Source organism: Anabrus simplex, chromosome 4 (assembly GCF_040414725.1).
Source record: "Anabrus simplex isolate iqAnaSimp1 chromosome 4, ASM4041472v1, whole genome shotgun sequence".
Taxonomy (NCBI): Eukaryota; Metazoa; Arthropoda; class Insecta; order Orthoptera; family Tettigoniidae; genus Anabrus; species Anabrus simplex.
Window position 1 is genome coordinate 216,702,755 of NC_090268.1, and position 22,135 is coordinate 216,724,889.

Sequence of the window (22,135 nt, forward strand, 5' to 3'; positions counted from 1 at the left end):
TAAATCCACGAACCAGATTCAAGATTTTGTACTCTTCCACTTTGACGGGGATTTCGCCAAAGTGGTCACACTTGAGCAACCGACCTGCTTGCACGGCAGTGCACGTTTGAACACACTACCGTAGCGCATTTTAATCAGGTCTTCCAATTCGCCGTAGACAACTATGTGTCTACTAAACAAAATAGACTTCACCAGCTTTAAGTAATTCCCATCAGTTCTGGTAGCAACCAGGAACCTAGGGAAGCTGGTTCTCATAACTTCACGCTGCGCATGATCCCAGGCGGTTGAACCCCTCAGAGAATCAAAAGTTAAAGACTTGGGTGAGGAACCACCCTGGACAGGCTGAAGACGTTTCGAAGCCATGCCCGAAAGCATCCTCCCCGAATGCAACCCACACCGATCCGGGGCCTCTGTAGCCAAAAGGCAATATCCAGTTGGTCGTAGCAGATACTGCCCGCGGTCCGATACGGAATGACTGAGGCAATGAGCTCTAGCACTCCCTTCCTCAAATCACCCGCAATAGCATGTACCCCATAGCGTGTACAGAGTGAGAAGTATTTTTCTTTTAAATATTAAACCAATAATAATATGTCCTGGCATTCGGCTGTGTGGGGACCTGCGTTGTCAGGCTGATACTACCGCGCGGGTACATGGCGCTCCCACCTAACTGAATTCTCGGGGTCACCGTCGGGCATTCGAGCGTAGTCTCACACATAAAGAGGCTCATCCCCAAGCAGCGTTTTCTAGTAACAATGACAATTTGGACATCTTTTCCGTCGTGACTCTCCTCATATGCCTTCTCTAGATCTACAAAACAAATCTGTTTATTCCTCTTGTAGAATTTTTCAATCATCTGGCATGTACTGAAAATCTGGTCCTGACAGCCCCTCTGTTGTCTGAAACCACGCTGGTTTTCATCCAACTTTCCCCTCAACCACTGGTCACACCCCCCTCCCCCCTTTCCAAAACGCCAGTGAACACCTTGCTGGTACACTAATCAATGAAATACCTTGATGGTTGTTGCAATTTTTCCTGCTTTTTCTTACAGATGGGTACAATTACTGCCTTCAACTAATCAGAAGGTACCTTATTAACATTCCATGCCATTCCATCCCTGCCTTCCCACTTTATTTCACCATTTCAGGTCTAATTTCATCTATTCCTGCTGCGTTATGACAATGGAGTTCATTTACCATACTTTTTCACTTCCTCGAGTGTTATTTAACCATCATCATTGTTCTCCCCACGAGCTTGGTTGTTTACGTCACCAGAAAGATTTCCCTTTACGCTGACAAGATTTTCAAAACATTCCTTCCACCTCTGCAGTGATCCCCCAGGATCTATTAAAAGTTCACCTGATTTACCCAAAACATGATGCTACGTACAGTTCCCTTTCTGCATCAGTCCTTGTTTGGTGCTATTTCTGATATGCCTTTTTTACCTTTACAAGCTGCCCTCATATCATTCTACCATGATGTTTGCTTTTTCCCCATCTTTACACACAGTTATTCCTAGGCATTCCCTTGCTATTTCTACTACAGCATCCCCATATGCCACTCACTCTCTTCCTATATCCTGAACCTGTGTACTGTTTGGAACTTTTCACTAATCGTGTCCAAGTACTTCTGTCTAATTTTCTATCCTGGAGATTTTCTACCCTTATTCATCTGCAGACAGATTTCACTTTCTCTATCCTAGACCACTAAAGATCAGATAGTGGTCTGTATAGTCAAAAAATTCTCAGAAGACCCCCACATTTCTAACAGATTTTCTGAACTCAAAGTCGAGTATGATATAGTCTTTCTTTAATGGATCTGGCAGTCCTATCTTTGCATGTGTAGCGGTGAATACCCTCATGGTTGAAGAATATATTCGTAACTGCTAATCCCATACTAGCACTAAAGTCAAGTAAATGCTTCCAATTCTGATTAGCCTCCATATCTTCCCCACATTTAACCATCCCCTTCCCATATACTTCAGTTCTATTTCCAACTCCCTAAATTGAAATCGCCCACTAGCACTATCCTATCCTTGCTGACTATGATTATCACTCAGTGCTTCATAAAATGTATGAACTTCCTCATCTGCACCCCCACATGGTGAATACACTGAGACAATTCCAACTATCAAATCTACCCATATCATTTGCTCATTTAAATGTCTAACAGAAACTATGTGGCATAGAATAGTATTCCTGATGAACAGTCACACCCCACACTGTCCTTCCCTTTTTAACACAGGTCAAGAACACTTTAAAATCTCTATATTTCCTAACACATCCAGATGAATCAACTTTGCTGACTCAGCCAGTTCTACTTTATTTCTTCCATAAGCTCCCCATCCAATTCCATTTCATTCACCAAGTTGTTTCCAAGGAGTCCCCTCTCCTGTCAAATGGAAGTGGGACTGTTACTCCAATAGGTCCAAGGTCTGCTCAAAATGTTCTGGGCTCAGGAAATTCTGTGAAGCAGAATGCTACCCTACTTACACATAGTCCCAGTGGGAATCTCTCCTCTAACGGGTTAGGGACCACGATGGATTGTGTAGTCCTAGCTGCCTAAGCACAAGGAGGGCCATGACTTAGAATATGTCCAAGATGCCCACTCCCATTCCATAACAACTGGCATCCCAACTCTCAGGACCACTTACCAGGCCACTCAACCATTGCCCATGGTTCAAGAACTAGGACACACCTACAGTAACACACATCACGAACCATCTTCAAAACCATCAATATTACATATCGCTGCTGTGACAAAACACGCAGTACGTTTTCGTTCAGTTAGACCAGACAAGAGTGTGTACGAGAAGAAGAGATCGTTGCTCGGGTGCTTGCAGCTGCATACTTACTACAATACATGCCCAAGATCTCTGAACATGTATGACAGGCAATGGTAAGTCTTAACAGAGCATATATTGAAGCACGACACACTTTTGAACAATATTTTTCACAAGTTTAGAACTAAAATTACCTAATGTATTAAATTGCATAGCTCTTAACGTTACCCGAGAAACGCGACAGGAAGTCACCAAACGTCTTTTCTCACATGAAGACTGGGTTAGGGAATTTTCATTGTAATGGTAGGCCTGCTTGCCTGCCATCAGTCATAATATTTTTATCAATCAGTGCACGTCGTTACGCATGAATGTTAACACAGAAAAATTACGCAATTTCATAAAACGATGGGTGTTACAAGAAATCTGATACCATATTCGTCAACAACTCTAAACAATGATCTAAATAAACCCATTTTAATGCAAATCCTGAAAAATTGTACCCAGTGTAAGCAAACAAGGTTGCTCATTCGCAACAGCACATTGGATTAGGGATCGAACAGGTGGAATACTACGAAGAATCACCAGCAGTATCAGAAAGTGTATGAACTAGAGGAATGGCATGCTATAGAAAAACATTTTCTAACTCCCCAGCTATTTACCGCCTATATTCAGTCAGGCTGTTATACTTGGTACACAGCAGTAAACCCATCTATCGGAGTTCAGTTGCAGCATAAGAGAAAAAGAACATCACAACAAACAATGGTCAATGTAATGTTACTGCTGATCAATGTTATGCGCTTTCAATATTGAAGGCCTTCATATTTAGTGTTCATCCGATTCTGAAATACCACTCTTATCATAGTACAGTAAAACTGAATAAAAAATAAATGATCGGAAATTGTATTCTTATAACTTTTGTTATAGTCAATAGGACCAATAAGATAGGTACACAATTTTTAGGCGCCTTCCCCTAAACTACAATTGCATCCAGGGTGAATAAAATTGTTTATAGCTTAGACTGTAAATTCTGTATAACTTATGTAGTATTTATCGATAGGACCACTAATATAAATATTTGAAAATTAAATTTTAGGCCTTCCCCTAAACTACCATTTCACTCAGCGTGAATAAAATTATTTATAGCCTAGATTGTAGCGTGTCATTTCCCGACTTTATAAATCGATTTTCATTAACTCTTCAGCCGTTTTTTCGTGATACGTGTACATACATACATACAGACAGACAGACAGACAGACAGACAGACATTACGGAAAAGTAAAAAGTGTATTTCCTTCTTGCTGTGGACATGACCGACACAGAAATAGCATTCTTTTCAAATTCTGAGCAATGTACAGAAAAAACCCTTATTTTATATTAATAGATGTGTCTTCTATAATCCCTAGAAGTTTGAGTATTACATTTTTATACAATCTGTATAAGAAAGAATGGATAAATAAACACTATAATGAGCTGCTGAGCTTTCACCTCTAACAAAAAGCTCACAACTACTGTTCAATACAGGTGGAATTTATAATCTAGTATTATTATTTGACTTTGAGTACATTTCAATACAGACCATAACATGAGATTTGTAACATGTAATACTTATTTGTAATCAGAAATGGTTACCCTGTTCAAATAAGGGATTGTGTGAGCTAAATCATAATCCAAGTTGACAACATTGAACAAATAACACTGCAGTCATCCTTACATTTGGATACAATCTTCCTGCAGTGAGACAATCCTGGTCGGTTGGCAGCAACTTTTGAGAAGTCCACAGAATCCCTTTAGAAATTACTGATCTTTTCTACACGTAGTCATCCCACAGATTTTGAAAACATGTCATAGTCAACACCTTATTTATCGCCACCCAATATACCTTCAACCCAGCACTGTTTTATTTGTATCTATGCAATATTTTCATGGAATCTGAGGTTATTCAGGGGTTGTAATAAGGATGCAAAGGAGAGGACACATAAGTCACTGATGAGACCTCAAATAGAGTATGGTTCCAATGTATGGGACACTCATCAGGATTACCTGATTTGAGAACTGTAAAAAATCTAAAGGAAAGCAGCAAGATTTATTCTGGGTGATTTTTGAGGAAAGAGTAGTGTTACAAAAATGTGCAAACTTCGGGCTGGCAAGACTTGGGAGTAATGAGATGAGTTGCAGTATGTTCCAAGTAGGCAGCAAAGAGATGGCATGGAATTACTTTAGTAGACTTGAATGTAGTTTCCAAAAGTAGGAAAGATCATAATATGAAGATAAAGTTGGAATTCAAGCAAATTGGGGCAAATATTTGCTTATAGGAAGAGGAATTAAGAAATTGGAATGATTTTCCAAGGGAGATGTTCAATACACTTTCAACTTCCATGAAATGACCTAGAAAGAGCCATCAAGAAATCCAAGAGTGGGGCAGATTAAACACATCTGTATCAAGGCAAAGGAGTGGATTGTTTCTTTCAAGAAACGCTTATGGAGCAAAATATGAACAGGCAGATTTCAAACCAGGCAGGAACTGTACATCACAAGTCCTAAACCTCACCTAGTACATTGAGGATGAATTAGAGAAACACATGGTAGCTGATGTGGCCTTCATGGACCTCAGTGCAGCATATGATACGGTGCACCACAGAAAGTTATTGTGCAAGCTTTACCACATAAAGGAGTACGATTTCACAAAGATCATCAAGAGACTTCTAGAACTACAGGTTGGGTTTTTTTGTTTTTTTAAGTTCCAAGAAAGGAATAATAGATGGAGAGACCAAACCCTAATGGCCTTCCACAGGGTAATGTTCTCTCGCCAATCCTCTTAAATATATGTATGAATGATGAACCACAAAGCCCTCTCACTAGGAGCCTCATTTATGCTGATGATCTGGCTTTGGCTGTCCAAGCTGATGATTTCCAAACTACTGAAGGGATACTGGATTCCTCAACTGAAGAACTATCAACTTATTATAAGAAAAACCAGTTAGTTCAAAACCCTACTAAGCCCCAGATGTGTGCATTTCATCTTAGGAATTGGGAAGCTAATGGGCTGTTGATTATGGAGTGGGCAGGCAGGTGATCAGAGCACTGCTTTTTACCAAAGTACCTTGGACCAGGCCCTAATATACAGGACACACTGCACAAATATTGGACAGAAGGTCTTAGCCTAAAACAATATCCTCCATAAACTCTCGTCGACCAAGTGGAGCGAAATCCAACAGCACTGAAAACATCTGCTTTGGCTCTCAGTTTCTCTGTGGCAGAATACACAAGTCCTGTGTGGTTCAATTCGGCTCAACAAAGCAAATGGATTACCATTGAATGAAACCTGCAGTGTAGTTTCAGGATACCTGAAAGCAACCCCCTACTGAGAAACTTCAATAGCTTGCTGGAATCATTCGATATTCGGAGGGAAGTAGTGGCAAGATCTGAGAGGACAAAGGCGGAGAACAACAGGAGTCATCCTCTATTTGGACTTCAACCACCCCCTAAAAGATTAAAATCAAGAAAGAGCTTCCTCAATAGCTCTGCCCCCTTAAAATAAATCCCCCAGCAACAGCATGCCAAGACCAGTGGTGAAATAGAATACACCACTTTTCAGAGTGGATTGTACCTCATGAATCTCCACCTCCTGGGCATCAGTTCAGCTGTGCTACTTTTTTTTGTTTCTTTGTGCTTTACGCCGCACCGACACAGATAGGTCTTATGGCGTCGATGGAATAGGGAAGGCCTAGGAGTGAGAAGGAAGCAGCCGTGACCTTAATTAAGGTACAGCCCAAGCATTTGCCTGGTGTGAAAATGGGAAACCACGGAAAACCATCTTCAGGGCTGCCGACAGTGGGATTCGAACCTACTATCTCCCGGATGCAAGCTCACAGCCGCGCGCTTCTACGCGCATGGCCAACTCGCCCGATGCAGTGTTTATTAAACATTTCATGACAGTAGCTCGAGATTTCTTGAAAAACAAACCGAAGGATGCGTTTCCGTAAATGCAACTACCCAGTTTTGGCGAATTAGAATAAACAGTGATTTATCATGCAAGTACATTTGACTGTGGTAGCCTACCAAATGAAGTTTTTACGTTATAAAACTTCTAAATCTATAATCTGTAAAAATTCCTTAGTTACAGAATGGAGTCAGATTTCATCTCACAGATTTTTAATGATAGTTATGTTTTACTGGGTATCTGTGCCAAAAGCTCTCATGTATCCCAAAATTAATGCCTCTTCATAAAAGTTGAAATTGTTGTTGGAAGATTCTGGGAACTGTGATGACTTATTTGTCCTTTAATTAAGTTGCTTATTTTTAAATTATAATACTGTTGCCATGTTTTCTTTTTCAAGTAGTTTATACATTTATTAATCAAATTAGTTTTGGCAGCAGTTAATACAAAACATAAAAGAAACTAAAAACTGTGTTAACCTAAGAAAACAAATGATACAGATGGAGATGAACAATAAGCGCAAGTTTATTCTTCATGATAAGATTATCTTACACATTGGACCACTAACATCTGACAAGCAACATCTAGGAGATCTACAAAAGTTACAAATCTGGTCAATCTGTGTCAGAATATATCGAAACAATTAGATAATGTATTAACCCCTGTTTCACTGAATTTTGTCGCAGTGAGTTGTTTTTTGCTCCACATGATGTAAATATTGTATACTGTGCTAATTTTGTTTCCGTATAGGCTCTGTTTTGTTTTTTCATTTGTTCCTTCATTATGTTTTTCGGCATTTCTTAGCTTGTATTATGTACCTAAATTATTTCAACACCTCCCCCTTTTTCACTGAAGATGGCTCAAACGAGCCGAAACATGTTTGAATTTGATTACTCCGTTTAATGATGGAATATATGATGTATTGAATTTGGATACACTCATTTTTTTTCACCTTTGTGAAAACTGTCAATACAGAATGATTCTAATATCTTGTAATTGGCTACACAGGTAAAAAATTCTAATTATCTCCTTTATGCCGATGACTTCAAAATATTCAGACCAGTAAGCTCAACACAAGGCTGCCTCTTACTACAAAGACCTAGATGGTATTCTGATGTCGAGTCATATGAACAAACTACAATTTAACGTCTTGAAATGTGTAACAATGTCATTCACCTGGAAAAAGAATAAAATTACCTTTCCACACAAGCTGGGTCCAAACGCCCTGCAGTAAGTTGACCAAGTCAGTGACCTTGGCGTCCAGCTTGACAAGGGTCTTACTTTCACAGCTCATGTAAACAAGGTGACAGGAGAGGCCTACCGGGCATTGGGATTTGTCATACGGAACACAAAACTGTTCAGGAAGACTAATTCCATCATAGCACTCTATAATGCATATTAAGTCAATCGAAAGAGTGCAAAAAGTTTTGTAAGATTCCTACACCACCAAACACATGGCTTGTACCCATTTACGGTGGGATACAAAAATTTACTAACCAGTGTCGGAATGACCCGCCTTGAAATTCAGCAAAAAATAATCGATGCCAAGTACCTGCATAAATTATTAAACTATAAAATGTATGTATTTACTGTCCCTATTGAATTTTCGCGTACCTCGCTTGCACTCAAGAGAACGGAGCTCTGATGACCGCCCACAACCATTCACCACTCTACAGGTTATGTAGCAACTATAATGAAGCGGTTAGCACAGGCAATAACTTGGACTTCGACATGTCAATACCTGTATTCATAAAACGTTTTGCAGCTACACTGCCACAACACTAAGAATTAAGATCACACTGAAAGCTGTCAGAAAGTTATTGTAGAAACCAAATAATTGAATAATTTAGTTATTAAGAATTGTCTTTTTAGTTATTATGATATAAAACTGAATAATTTAGTTACTAAGAATTGTATTTTTAGTTATTAAGATATAAGAATTTTATCAATGTAATTGAATTAATAATTTAGTTATTAAGAATTGTATTTTTAAGTTATTAAGATCGAAGACTTTGTGTCAATGTAATTTAATAAGCACTTTAAAGATTTTTAGGTGTACTGTAATTGGGGTTTACTACCCTGTTGTAAACCGGCAATTAAATAAATAAAATCTGGGGTTGGCACTAATGTGAATTAAGCCAAGTTTTACGGCCCTTTGTAACACTTACCCTGTGTGGAAGAAAAACGTTTCTAGATGTTTTTGAGGTGGTTAGTATTGCGAAATGTTGTGTTTAAGTGGCAATGTGTATCAAGACTATCACAAACAAGCTACCCTCAAGTTGGACGAATTAACCTTATGTGGTTAAAATCAGTAGCACATCCCGGAACCAAAACTGGGGGCCAACAAACCAAAGGCCATAATGCTGACCAAGAAGCCAGACTAGAAGGATAAGATGAATAGGGTATATGCTAAGACATGGCAGTTTACTTAACATGTTGACTGCCAGGACATATAGCAAAAAATGTCTCAGTGACCACAGTTTTCTTTCTACTGTGCATATAGTCAGAAGTAAAACAATACTCCAAGTGATATTCATACTAAATGCAACAAAAATTCCTAGCACCCTGAGATACTGCCATGGTCCCACAGAAAAGTTCACTGTACGGTTTTGGCTACACAGCCAGAGCGGTACAATGTAGCAGTACTAGAAGCTTGTGTTGCTTGATAGTACTCACTGTAGCCAATAGACGGTCCCACGATTTGTTTACTAGTGCTTAACACTACAATCCCAAGGCACTTATAGTTCTACAGTAGGATGTGTATGAAATAATACTTGCACAAGATCTTTCTATGTTATTATACCAGTTATTGTAGAGTTTATTAATAAAATATGAAGTTGATTTCTTCACAAACTCAGAGGATAATGACGCTAATCCTTCAGTCTGAAAATCGTGGTAAGTAGTGTCCATTTCGAGCTGATCTATTATGTTTTTCAAGGCAAAACAATGTTTTACCAAAACGAATTTGAAATATATAGAAACTAAAACTATAATTTGAAAACAAAGTACGCCACGATTTTCTCCGAGGCCATAGTGGTACACTAGCATAGCAAAGTTAACAGCTCAGTGGTCTGTCGGCCCAACAGGGCAAGTCATAACATCTCTCAGCACTACTTTGTACCTCCGCGGCCACAATGAACCGCTCCAGCAGCCAACATGTTTAACTGATATTGGAAGGAACAGTTGAAGGAAAGAAAAATAGAGGTAGACCCTGCTTCCAGTATATCCAGCAGATAATGAGTAATGTTAACTTTGGAAGCTTTAACCGTCAGGTTCTTAAGTCTGTCAAAACTAATTTAGAAAATACTTGAAGAAAAAAAAAATGTTTAACAACATTCATATTACACCTCAAAAAAGAAAAACATTAATTGAAAACAGAAGGGAATTCTAAGTCAAAACTGACTTCTACTATAACAAACTTTGGAAGCTATACTGAACTACAAAGAACCCAAGCGGAGGGCAGAAAACAGAGCCAACTGAAGAGCTGTCGCAAACCAATCCACAGATTGAATAATGGAGGAGGAAAGGGAGGAGGAGGAGTGTGTGTTACAGTGACTCAAGGGACATATTTCTCCCTCTGGCTCACAGTGGGGACCCCTGCTCTTGCATATATACCCACCTTGGTGGCGGGGTCATGTGAGATCATCGCCATCTGCTATGCTTATTAACGCCTTGCTATTAGCTTCCGCGTCCATGCTAAGCAGCGAACAGCTCGCAGTTGACGTTTTTCTCACAGGAGCACTATTAGCATGTCCCTCTTGACAGCCTTCTTAGTTCCTTCAGAAAAGCTACATTATCCAGCTGAAACACTCATGTGGTCAATGACCATTATTTTCTAATTCATGTGCGAAGCTGAGAGAGAGAGAGAGAGAGAGAGAGAGAGAGAGAGAGAGAGTGAGTGAGTTTGCGTAAAAGAGTGACAATGTTTTCTACTTGTGCTGAAAAATTTCTCCTTTAACTAATGTGCACCTCATCATCTGTCACCAGTCACAATGAGCAATCAAGTGAACTGACTTGTAAAACAGCAATTACAATCTTTATTGAAAAAAATTGCTTGCAAAACAGTATGAACATGTTATGTACCTAATCGCAAACCTAAGAATTTAAGAATATTTAAGATATTAAGAATTTAAGACATCCGTAGCAGACGAGAAGACGGAAGACATCCTTGTAATGTTCTTGAGCTGCGTAATTGGGAATTATTGCGCTACTCAGTACACTGTTTCGGCTGAAGTGGCGAGGCATTATGTGCATAGCAGATGGTGAGGTGAATGGATGATAGAATAATGGACTGTCAGGAAGGGTAAGAAAAGCAGAGGAAGACTTAGACAAGGGTGGTTTGATTAAGTTTTTAACAATTTTGAGCTACAGGTAGGGAACTACATAAAACCACAATGCTAGTTTCAGAGGATTGTGCAGGAGCTTAGTTTATTCACCTATTTTGTTCTAAGCCACACCAGCACAGACATGGGATAGCCCTGGCAAGGAAACAACCGTGGCCTTAATTATGGTTCAGCCTCAGCATTTGCCTGGTGTGAAAATGGTAAACCACGGGAAACCATCTTCAGGGCTGCCAAAAGTAGAGTTCACACCTATTATCTCCCAAACGCAAACTCACAGCTACATGACGCCAAACCGTGTAGGTTAGTTTATTCTCAGAAACTTGCAGACTAAATGCTGAAATGCATAACAGTCTATGAAGATGTGTATATATAAAAATGGCATGATATTTTGAGTACCAACCTGAATTTACAATAATATTCAAGAATCAGAGCCAGAAAGTGGTTCCAATTGTACCGTAAATTCCATTCAGCAAAAGGGTGCACAGCAAAATTCGGCAAACCGCCCAGACAAAACATCTAGATTTACAACCCCACAAGGGGAGGGTGAGGGATGTCAGTATTCGAGGTTGCATTTTGATTTATTTAGGGTACTAGCTGATGTACCCATGCTTCACTACGGAATTCTACATTGTGTACAGAATTCTAGATTAGGTAGTGTACACGCTGTGAGTAAGATTGTATTAAATTGAATAGCTCTTAATGTTAACCCACATATGTGACGGGGAAGTCACTGTACGTCTTTTCTCATGTGAAGACTGGGTTAGGGAATTTTCATTGTAATGGCAAGCCCTTTTGCTTACTATCAGTCACAATCAAGTTGGGGAGTTTTTGTTATAATGGCATACAAACACTCTCCACCTGCAGTTTTACACCTCAGAAAGGTTGTCTAAGTGGTTTTCCAATCTTAAATCAACATAGGTCATTACAATGACATCAGTAGGAATGTCACAATTAAAAGCAATGCTATCATATGAACTACTTGATAAAATGAAAAACCACACATTTTCTCACATTTAACGAACAATACTACACTGCCAATCTAACAGTCCCAAGTTCCAGAGTTGGAATGACCAGGCCACAGAAGTTATCTAACTCCCCAGCTACTTAACGCCAATATTTAGGCAGGCTGTTTTACTCGGTACACAGCAGTAATCTCATCTATCAAAGATAAGAGGCAACAAAAGAGACAAACATCACAAACAATGGTCAATGTAATGTTTTTGATCAATTTTATGAGATTTCGATATTGTAGGCCTTCACATTTAGTTTTCTTCCGACTCTGTGATACCACTCTTAGCACAGTCGGTTCAGTACGGTAAAACTGAATAAGACAAATGATCGAAAATTGTGTTCTCTATAACTTTTCGGTAATACCAATAAAATAGGTATTTAAAAATTAAATTTTAAGCGCCTTCCCCTGAACTACCATTTTATCCAGGGTGAATAAAATTATTTATAGCCTAAACTGTAGTTCATTATTCCCCGACTCTACATACCGGTTTACATTAAATTCTGTTTCCCTATTTTCTCGTGGCTCGGTGTTGATATGGACTTGGCAACAAAAATCGAATTTCATAAATATCTCCGTTGTCATAGCCAGTATGGTAAAAACGTGTAAGACATAAATGATCGGAAATTTAATTCTACACAACTTTACATATGTAGTATTTATTGACAGGACCACTAATAACAAATATTAGAGAATTAAATTTTAGGCCTTCCTCTAAACTACGATTTCACTCAATGTGAATAAAATTAATTATAGCCTAGATTGTGATGGTTCATTCCCCGACTTTACATAATGATTTTCATTAAATTCTCTTCAGCCATTTTCTCGCGATGCACGTACATACAGACAGATACACAGAAACGACGGAAAATTAAAAGGTGCATTTCCTTGTTACTGTGGACACGACCAATACAGAAATGCCATTCTTTTTAAATTCTGAGCAACGTACAGACAAAACTCTATTTTGTATATGTACCGGGCGGTACACCTCCACGCCGCTAATTTAAAATTTGCGCCAGTTGAAACTCCTCTGGCGGAGGAAGTCTGAACTTTATCTAATGTATTAATTTTCAAGTTTCTCAGAAGATGTCACCACTTGGAAATTTTGGAGTTTTTGAACTGGGTCATTTTTGATGTATTTTTGTTTTACCTGTAGTAAGAAGTGTGAACTTTCTCTTCTAGAGGACACTACTGAAAAACTACAATGGTGCACCCTAGTGCGAAGTGAAAGAACTGTTTTTTGGAGAAATTTTTATTTCAAAAGTTTGTTTCTTGTTAAATTTCTTTCTGTGATTGTTTAAGTTGGCTGTATAACCCTTTCTTTCCCCTTGTTTTGAATTTAGCCAATCCCGAATTTCTTTAATTAATTTATAACCAATCAGGTGTATCTTCCCCAGAGGGGATATATTGCTTAACCCTAGCCAATAAAGTTTTTGTGGGAGGGTGTTCTCATTCCTCAAACGCCTCGAACTTTCCGCGGGAGTATATAAACTGCTGATTTTAGGGTCTCTGCGCCACTTCAGTACCATCTTTCAGTGTGTAAAGTACATAGCAGGGGGCGGGTAGCGCCTCTTTCTTCGGGCAGCAGTTCAACAACCAGGTAATGGCCGGTTAATAACTTCTTTTCTTGCTAGCTCAGCAGTTTAACTCTCGGGGCGGGTCCGAAGCGTTTCCACCATGTAACTTTTCCCTAAAATGTAACGACTCTTAGCATCTATTCTCTTTTAAAGTTACATATTGGGATAGAGAGTGCTTAACCCTCTCGAGCTCCCACTCATATTGTTTTGAGGTGAACTTATTTTTCTTAACCGATTCTTCCTTAATGTAATGTAATTTGTTTCATTCTAAAGTCACCTCTTTAGTATGGGATTAGCCCTTGCGTTTGCAGCCTAGTGCCAGATTAGGTTTTAAACAAGTGTATTAGGAGTGCAGATCGCCTCCTCTCAAATTGTTATTTTAGAGGTCATGTAATTAACCTTTTTCTCACTTAATAGGCCTCAGTAGGTTGGGTATTTTACCCCTGTGTCTATGTCCTTAGAGGACAACTTGAAGGTGGAGTTTGGTGTGGCCTTTGATAGGCTTAAAGTTGAGAGCGAGTGGCTCTTTCTCGAAAATTGAGTGTTGTATGCCTCGAGGAGGCTTTACTGTGTAATTGGGAGCAAGTGCTCCTGGGCATGATTGGGGTCTTCTGCCCCTTTGTTGAATTTCTGTATATCGTAAGATTGGGCTAATTGTTTAAGTATTGTGGGTTTGGCTCTCGGAGCCCATCCTGTAACTCTGTAATTGTATATTCTCGAATAGTGGCTTTGCTACTCCGTACCTGCCATGCTTGTTATTTCTTGATTTTACAAAGAAAATATAACCTTGTTAAATTTTAAATTAACTTTAATTTCGTTGCCTGAGACCTGTTCACCCCCGCACCTTCTTTCACCTCTAACTACCACGGAAAAAACCGTAACAATATATATATATATAGATGTTAACGTTATAAGGCTCTGTTGAATGCCCGTTTCCTTTATGCGTTATGACAGATGAAGTTGTTTCAGCTAATATTATGTGCCCTCCTATAATTGTATTTTACGGCAGTATCATTACAGTACGGGTAATAATATTTAAGAATGGGACAATGCCCTTAGATGTTATGCCCCTTTAAACAACAAGCATCATCATCATCATCATCATCAATATTTAAGAGTGCACACTGTCGCTCGACTGAATATGTAAATTTCATAGCTTTGGAAAGGAAAAAACAGTTTCATTACAGAAGCCAACTCAGAAATGCCATTTGGAGATGCAACAACAAAGCAGCTAAGGGATATCTCGCAACACAGTTTGCCATTGTTTTTGCAGTAACTCTTATTGGACAAGCTTTGGTATAGTTTGGCAATCAACTGTCAGCACCCTTCACCCTTAGTAATATGTTGCAAAAGAGCAATCCTCCGTCACCAATCTTCCATAACGCACTAGAGAACGGGATACATGCAACTAGCCGTACGAGAGAGATGGGTTGGTTGAAATTGAGACAATCCGAGCATTTGTAGACTATGTAGCAATTATGGGGGAAATCCTGAACAAGATGATATCTCGATTTATGCTCGAAGCAAGCAAGATAGGACTGCTGGTCAATGATGAGAAAACAAAGTATATGGTAGTATCACATCGTCAAACTGATTTCGGAGACATTAATATCGATGACCATAATTTTGAAAGTCTAAACAAGTACCTGTGCTCAGTATGATCAAATAAAAGTGAGACAGAGAAGGAAGGCTGACAAGGAATAATGAATGCTAATTGTGTTTATTATAGTAAAAACCATCTATGTAAGTCACATGGTTTCCCAGAATAACAAAATACATTTATACACAACATAAGTTCAATCGGTTCTGCTGTATGGTTGTGAGACGTTGGCAACACCACAAATGCTTGAAGAGCGTAACTGTTCATTTGAAAAGGAAGATTTTAAGGAAGATATATGGTCTGATCTACAGAGACTGGAAGATGGGGGAGAAAAGTAGGCACAAAAAAGAACTGTACCAGCGATTAAAAAAAGGAATATTGGGAGGATGATCACAAGGAAAGGACTGCTGTGGCTAGGTCTTAATCAGTGATAAAAAAACATGATTTTGGTAAAAGCACAGAGTGAACAAAAAACCAGACATTTCTATGTCTGTAACAAACTTTTCAGTACTTGACAACAATGTAATTCCAGGAACTGACATGCCCACCAGAAATGAATCCCATTTCATGCAGACAAAGATGAAAATGAAGGCGCTTCCAGGAAAGAATTTAAGGATGCGATATATCTTGGCTGATAAGGAATTACTGGTCCACTGAACCACACATGGGTGTTCCATATGTGCCTGTTGCATGAAAAGGGACCTAAAGCCGGATTTTTCATTTATGAGATGTTTGTGGTTATAAAACTGGCTTAAGATACTGAGCATTTTAAAACAGAGTAAATATTCTAGGTGCAATACTTCAGAGATATTAATTACTGACTGTTGCTTTAGGAAAACTGAGGAGATGAAGATGCTTCGATGGTCCATGGGGCTGACCCGATGTGACCACATAAGGAACACGGATGTCCGGCAAAGGTTTGGTGTCGCGCCCATCATAGACAAAGTGAGGGAAGCCCATCTCCGCTGGTACGGCCACGTCATGAGAAAACAGGACGACTCAGTTGCCAAAACAGCGCTCCACATCAACCCAGAGAGAACAAGACCACGAGGAAGACCGGCAAAGAGATGGACTGACAACATCAGGGCAGACATCCACAGTGTTGGCTTAACACCAGAAGATGTCAACGACAGACAGAAATGGAGGAGATGTAGCAAAGCAGCAGACCCTGCAAGTCGGGATTAATGCTAAGAAAGAGAGAGCTATTAGGAAAACTGTATTTTGAGAAAAACGCAATTACAGCTTTCACTAATTTTCTTACCAACTCTACAAAGTTTTCATGACATCAAGTGGCGAAGTCTCGAACTGCTGTGAAAATTAGTTTGTTAAGAAGACCTATAGGTAGCGTAAGAAGTCAAACCATAGAAATGTGATTGTTACACCACAGACACTTAAATTCAGCTCACCTGTAAACTTTCCATTCCACACTTTTCGTCCCTGCCTATGCAACGGGTCACATATACAGATAGTTATGAAAATTCAAATGTTCGAAGATTTGCCAGTTTCTGCATTTTTCTCAAATTAAAAATTTGAAAAATCTGGTACAGAGGATCAAGCCTGAACAGTTAGATCTGTGGTGAACCATCTAAATGAAAGTTCAACCCTTGCCCGTTTCTCTACAGGGTCGGGTATGAACTGAGAGGGTGCAACCTGGTACAGGCACATAGCCTACTCCTGCCTTATAGCACCGAGGTGTCTGTTGAAGGCTTAACGTCACCATCCAATGGACGAATCGCCATCAATCACGCACTCACTCCATATGAACACTGCGGAGAGGTTTGGAATTGAATCCAGTGTTTTGGCACACAATCTACTATGGACGTCTGATGAGAAGTCACATGGTTGCGGGATAAGGGTTGCGAGGGGTAAATATGGCTGCCACACGTGCCTATCTCAACTCTCAAGGCCTCACAATGAACATCTGTTCCGTCCACAGTTATTCTTGCGAAATGAGGTGCTGTTCTGAAGATTCAAAGTGATACTGCAATTGTGATTTAGGTACACATTTACAAGTACTGCATATGAACGAATTAATACTGAAGACTTTGCACTGTCTGTCACGACGAACGTTTGTAGCTTAGAGTGTAGTATCTGTTACTCGTGCCGTACCTACAGGCTGCTGCGACTTCTCGTGATATGCAGATAGTAGAGGTTAGAAATACACTCATGTTTACAAAAACCAGAATACCTTGAAAGACTAGATAGGAAATTCATATTCACATGACATGTGCATTAGTATGTTCTGTAGAAATGATTAGCATTTGAACCATGTTGGCCATCTGGTTCAAGGGCCACATCGATACCTCGGCGCACCACCACCGACTGATAAAATGTGCCTGTGGCTCTCGTCACTAAAAACTGAAGGTAATAGATAAATGTTAACTTGAGCAGGCGTGCAGGATGCCTCGCAAAGGTATGCGAGAACTGTACCGTCAAATGAGTGAGTTTGAAAGAGGGCACATTATTGACATGAGAGAACGTGACGCATCCGTCCAATGGTTCACAGAAGGCCGCAGAACAAGAGACGGGTCTGGTCGCACCACACAGACCCACCCCCCCCACCCCCTGAGAAGATAGGACACCTCATCCGAATGGCGTTGCAGGACAGATCTGCGTCCTCCTCGGCTCTGGCGGAAAAGTGAAACACATCGTACACTATCAGGAGTGACCGTCGGTCGCCTTTTATTACGGTCTGTGTCACCGGCACGTCGTCCACTTCTCCGCCTACCTTGAACTAATGAGTATAAATATGCTAGACTGCAATGGTGTATGGAGCGACATCACTGGGGAAAGGAACTGCAGCAGATAGTATTTTCGGACGAATCCATGTTCTGTTTGTTTGAAAATGATGGCCGCATTTTGGTTTGCCGCAGACAGGGCGAGAGGCATTACATTGACTACATCGCGCAAGACATACAGCGCCAACTCAAGATGTTATGGTGTAGGGTTATAATGGGTACAACCACAAATCATAGTTGGTGCGTGTCCAGGGCAATGTGACCAGTCTGACCTACGTGAATGACATCTTGCGACCCATAGCCATACCCTTTCTGCACGAAACCCCAGACACCATATTTCAGCAGGACTATGGGCAACCACATGTTGGTGCCTTCTTGTTGTCAAAGGATGTCAGACTGTTGCCCTGGCCCGCCCGATCACCGGACTTGTTCCCAATCGAAAATGTGTGGGATATGTTGAAAGGACGGGTGTGGCGCTGTGACCCAATGCCAAACACCAAAAAAGAATTGTGGAACGAGGTGAGTGAAGCATGGATGGCTATACCCCAGGACGCCATTCGCGCCTTATACGTGTTGATGCCATCATGTACGGAACAAGTTATCAGCGCCCACGGAGGACCCAGTGCAAAACAGGCAACAGGACACATGCTGAACCTAGGTGACGCAAGTGCTAATAGTTTCTGTGAACCGGACGAGTTGGCCGTGCGCGTAGAGGCGCGCGGCTGTGAGCTTGCATCCGGGAGATAGTAGGTTCGAATCCCACTATCGGCAGCCCTGAAGATGGTTTTCCGTGGTTTCCCATTTTCACACTAGGCAAATGCTGGGGCTGTACCTTAATTAAGGCCACGGCCGCTTCCTTCCAACTCCTAGGCCTTTCCCATCCCATCGTCGCCATAAGACCTATCAGTGTCGGTGCGACGTAAAGCCCCTAGTAAAAAAAAAAAAATAGTTTCTGCAGAACTTACTAATTAACATGCCCTATGAATATTTTCTTCCTATCTCTAGTGTTTCAAGATGTTCTGTTTGGTTTTTTATGAACATGAAAGCAGTTTAACAACTCCCCTAACCTGATAGCCATAATTCCGAGGATGACAATTTTTTTTACCAACAGAACTCGAACCAGCTAAGCAGTCAGAACATTTACATAATTCCAAGCGGGGTCAGCAAGGCGGAATACGCATCCTAAATACTTGAAATGACCCACCTGTCTCGGTTTTGTATTCCCAGCTTAACACTGAATCTCCTTAGGTTTCTTCCTGCTGACATCACTTTAGTGTGGGAAATGCTACTGTTCATACCATACTCACTACACCACTTTTTCAACCACCAAGGTACAAGATTGCAGGCTTTCACCAGTCTTGGCATTAAGAATAATCCAGCATAGGCCAAACGGCATACTACACTTCCACCCAACTGAATCTCTCTACAGCCTTCTGTAACCACTCGTAGTATTCTGAACCAAGAACTAGTTCCACAATCAATTTGCACTGTGGCCTGATTATTATTGATCAAGACAAGATTCAGACCTTTGATTGCCTGATATACATACACTACCCATAATTCCTCACTATGGCTAATATCTTTTCTGTCATGTGCCTTCTCTGGATGTACAAAAGAACCCCACTGTCGGCAGCCCTGAAGATGGTTTTCCGTGGTTTCCCATTTTCACACCAGGCAAGGCTGTACCTTATTAAGGCCACGGCCGATTCCTTCCCACTCCTAACCCTTTCCTGTCCTATCATCACCATAAGACCTATCTGTGATGGTGCGACGTAAAACAAATTGTAAAAAAAAAAAAAAAAAAAACTGTACAAAAAAAAAACAATACTGTTTATTCCTCTTCTAGAATTTTTCAATTATTTGACTTGTACTAAAAATCTGTTAGTGTGATCTAAACCACTCCAGTTTTCATCTAACTATCCACCACTGACCTTGCTTTTCATAACAACTGTGAATACCTTAGAATGAGAAGCAGTTTGTACTTATATCATAATCAATAATTCGAGTTCCATTATCCAGAAATACACAATCGATAAAGAACGTTTCAATCAGCAGTGTGTTTAACAAGTATCATAGCTACAGTGAGCTAGCCAGTTTAGTATCCCTGAGAGGTGATGGGCCCAAGCCGCACCAGGGCAAAACACTCGTACTTTTGTGACCGAGTTACCTGAACTGGTTTAATTAGCTCAATTGGAAGCAATAATTTTTGGCAAGTGTCTTGGAAAATGAATGAATAATTCAACCTCAAATCCCTCACATAACCCAACTATGTTAAGAGATGTCTCCGTGGTGCCATGAAATTATTAATACAGATCTCCCACAATCAAGGACCCTTTACTGCTCACCAATGGCAGTTGTTTTAGTTTTTGTATTAGTAGACCATAACACCTGTTTGTGTTGGTGCAACGTAAAGTTTTGTATTAGCAATTAAATTTCATTAGTTTTTTTATCTCAGAGATCTATTAGTCACTACACACCTGTTTAACTGTACAATATACAGTGACACCTGTTTTCAACAGAACCTGTACATTGTGGAAACCTGGTGTCAACAGAAATATTCCATGCTCCCATGAGGTTAACACTAAAATATACACAATAGTACCTGTACTTAGCAGAAATTGCCCAACACAAATGGAAAGTTTCTCAATATAAAGTGGAAAATATATAATTTTATCTGTGTTATCTTTTATTCATTATGAGAGTTGAACTGTTTACAAGTTTTAGACGGTTTTGAATGTCTTTGAATCTTTGAGTAAAGCAAGAAGGTCACCAATCCTACAAGTTACAGTATGTCCAGAAATCAATTATTGTATCTTTACAAAAATTTCAATTGTTACAAGAAATTTAACTTCATCGAGAACATGAAAGGCAGTGAAAAAAATAAACTTATTGTTGTGTCCCGAAATGATTAATATAACATACAGCTGTAGGTTGTTTATCGTAAGAGGTCCACAATATACCAAACAAGTGTGCATGGTTTGGGTCACGTAGCTATCAGTTTACGCTCGGGAAATAGCAGGTTCAAAACCTACTGTTGGCAGCCCTGAAATATGGTTTGCCGTGGTTTCCCAATTTTTCAACAAGCAAATGTACCTTAATTAAAGCCACAGTCGCTTTATTCCCACTCCTATCCCTTTCCTAAACCACAACACCTGTTTGTGTTGGTGCGACATTAAGCAAATTGTAAAAATTTTTAAAAAAATAAAAAGAAAGGAAGAGGTTTAGAATGCAGTAAAGTGACTAGAAAATATCTCCGACTGCTGTGCAGAACCCAGTACACATTTCGTTAGTGGAATATACCTTTTATCACTTTTACCTGTTCTCTACAGAAACCTGTGCACAGGGAAATACAAAACGTGGTACCATTAGATTCCGTTGCAAACAGGTTTCACTGTACTTTTAAATATTAACAGGAAACCCTCAAGAAAAAGAAAAGAAAAAAAAAAAAAATTAAACACTTTGTCAAGGTAGTGACAGATATAGGAAATACACCCTTTTCACACACGAGAAATAGCCATACATAGAAAACAAATACTGAATAACACGGTAGTCTTATCATACAGCAACAAGGCAGAAAACAGATTATATTTATGTATGAGGATCACACCGAGGTCATCAGCGATGCACGGAAAAGATAATGGTTAAAGCAAGTGCAAGATCTATCAAAACTGCATTTGAAGTTTCCCAGTAAGTAATAAACCACTGTATCACAGAACATGTATCACTCTCTCCGGTTTATACTAAATGAATATATTTGTAGGAATTTTCGAAATACAAGTAAGATAATATGGGTTTGTAACGCTTTGAACTCTACACATCCTCCGAGCTGTAAACTAACGATGATAATCATTACTGACAGCTAAATTAAGCTTCACAGAGCCATATCCAATTATATGGTACGACTTTCAGTTAGTTTTCAAAACATTATTTGGGCGAAATGTAGAATTTAGCAAATCCCCTCGTGAAGTTTGGAAAAAATAATATTACTGTATATCAACGAAAATGTTTTAAGGTGCACTTAAAAATTAAATATTAGGCCGAACTTTATTCCGTAACAAATTAAGTAATAAAATTACATATTCATAATTCATACCGACATTAATAACGAAAAAAGAAATATCTAGTTAGCTTGCAACTATCTACACCACCTTGT

General features: G+C 39.7%; 1 protein-coding gene across 2 annotated transcripts in view; it reads right to left on the bottom strand.

Moving 5' to 3' along the window:
- The window catches only part of stai (stathmin), a 134,041-nt gene that overhangs the window by 111,646 nt on the left and 260 nt on the right, over positions 1–22,135 (bottom strand). The gene's annotated exons all lie outside the window — the stretch shown is intronic.